Source organism: Herpailurus yagouaroundi, unplaced genomic scaffold (assembly GCF_014898765.1).
Source record: "Herpailurus yagouaroundi ecotype Mexico unplaced genomic scaffold, PumYag 63788, whole genome shotgun sequence".
NCBI lineage: Eukaryota > Metazoa > Chordata > Mammalia > Carnivora > Felidae > Herpailurus > Herpailurus yagouaroundi.
In genome coordinates, this window is record NW_024417234.1 from 91 (window position 1) to 2,421 (window position 2,331).

General features: G+C 56.8%; 1 long non-coding RNA gene across 1 annotated transcript; it reads left to right on the forward strand.

Moving 5' to 3' along the window:
* Positions 1-684: 684 nt before the first annotated feature.
* Positions 685-2,179, forward strand: LOC121024349 (uncharacterized). Its single transcript, XR_005787679.1, has 2 exons — positions 685-1,060; positions 1,660-2,179. It is a non-coding gene; the product is annotated as an uncharacterized LOC121024349 (long non-coding RNA).
* The last annotated feature ends 152 nt before the right edge of the window (positions 2,180-2,331 follow it).

Genomic DNA, 2,331 nt, shown 5'->3' on the forward strand with positions numbered 1-2,331 from the left:
TCCAGTTTGCTCACTGGGCCCCCCCCCCCCCCCCCGGAACAGCGAGTGGCGTGGTTGAAGCAATCTAAGTGCAAAACTCATCTAGACTTTATTATTTTGCAGCCAAATGTGATAATTGTCTTGGTCCCATCTAATTCAATAGTAGTTTTTGAATTGAGTCACCTTAATCAAGACTTCTAAGGATTCGACTTAGTTTTCATAGAAACGGTGCTTGTTTTCACACTTGGTTCACCAGTTTGCCTGATATTTAATTAAATGACAAATTGCAATAACACATACGCCAGCGTAAGCACATTTGGTACCAACACGGTCAGCTCTTGGTAAGCACCAGCATGACTGGGGCGGGGGTGGAGGCGCGGAACTGCACCACGTTCTAGAAGGTGTTGACGGCCTGGGTTTGAGTCCCGGCTTCCCCACTGCCTAGTGGTGTAGCCTGAGAGGACAAACTCATTAACCCTGGTGCTGTCTTTTCCGCATTTGGGAAAGGGGGTCATCCACTGTGAGGACTGCAGGAGGAAGCACCGTGTGGTTTGTGCCCTGTGTGACCGCCGTGTGACCGCTCATCGCGGCTGTCCCACAGGCCTGAGGGGCTGCCTCCCAAACCCGCGACGGTACAGCAGTGCATTCAGAGGTGTCCTCTCTCGGGCTATATCCCCGTTTCCCATTCGAGAAAATAGACGTCTGGAGACGTCAGTGACTGCAAAGCCTCTTGGCCAACATGTCACAGCTTTTGGAACTGGCAAGGGCCTTAGCAATCATGAGGTCTGGATCCAGAAGGAAATTCACTGTCCATGTTCCTCTTCCCTTTAGCCCCCTGAGCCCCAAACTTCCAGCGAGGGGCAAATTGAACATCTCAGTGCCGAGACTGCCAAGCCCTTGTTCAGTGTGCACAGCAGCCCATCTGTCGATGGTGGCACATCACGTGTCCGTGCAGCGCTGAATCCCCGGGAAGAGGCTTCGTCCCAGAAACCCGGAACGTTTGAGTGTTGCGGAGGAAGCACAGAGGCCGCGTTCCGGGCCAGCAGAGTGGAGTCACATGATCGTACAGAAGCCAGACTTGGTGAGTCTCCTCTGAGGGTTCCTGCTTGGGGTTTCCCCGGGCCATCCGGGCGACCTGCGGGAGTCGGGGAGGGCTTGCCAGGGGCAGCGGCCAGGGACAGAGCAGAGGGCAGCCTTCACCTTGGCCACTGGGCCCCAGGGCAGGAGGGGGCAAGCTTGAGCTGCACGCCCCCCCATTCAGTGGGACTCTCCCTCTCTGGGAGGCCTACGGTCAGGCTGTGCAGGAGACAGGGGACACCCAGGGCTCCAGAGTTGCGTGAGTGTTGTTAAGAGTGTTCGAGGGCTTACAGAGAACAAACTGAGGGTGGACGGGGTGGGGTGGGGGAGAGGGGAAAGCGGGTGATGGGCATGGAGGAGGGCACCTGTTGGGATGAGCACTGGGTGTTGTATGTAGGTGATGAACCATGGGAATCTACCCCCAAAACCAAGACTGTGTGTTAGCCAATTCGACGATAAATTATATTTAAAAAAACAAAAAAAAGATTGCTCAAGGGCAGACAGAGAGGGCCCAAGCACTATGCCCCCAAGTACTGGGGGCGTATCTCCCCCACCCCCCTTAAAACCATCCAAAGCCACATCCTCTCCTACTCCATTCCCCAGGCCTCTTCCCCTCCCCCGGGGACCCACCTATTGACTTGGGGGTCACTGGGGACCAGAATGCCAGGATGCTCCATTCGGAGGGGGCCTTGGCCTCCAAGCGGGAGATGGGCCCCGGATCCTGGACCTGGATGGAGAGGGACGGGCACACTCATCACAGGCCTCTCTGCACCAAGAACCACATGGTGCAAAGAGAAAACTTTGGGAGAAGAACAAGGAGGGTGCGTGTCGGGGTGCGTTCACCGGGCGCTGGCACGGGGCGCACGAAAGACTACCCTCTGTACGGGGCAGGCGCTTGACAAAGCTGGGCCGCCCACCGCCCACCGCTGCCCGGAGGACGACACACTGAACGGAAGACAGGGGGTTCAAGTGTGAATAGCAAGTAGCAAACAGCTCTGGCCCCAGAGGTCGAAGTCTTTGGGGACGAGGCTGGTATACGGTGAGCTAGGGCAAGAAAATCACTCGGTCTCCGTACCTGGCACGTTGTAGGCTTTCAATAAAACTTGGTGTTCTAAGATGCAAAGTTCTAGAAGTTAGGAAAGCCACGGAAACAGCCAGGAAGAGGTGACTGAGAAAGGGGTCAGGGAGACTGGGCCAGGGCCTTGAGAGGTGAGCAGGAAGGGGCGGGGGCTGGTCAGGCCTCAGCGGCAGACCCAGGGGCGGGGGGGGGGGGGG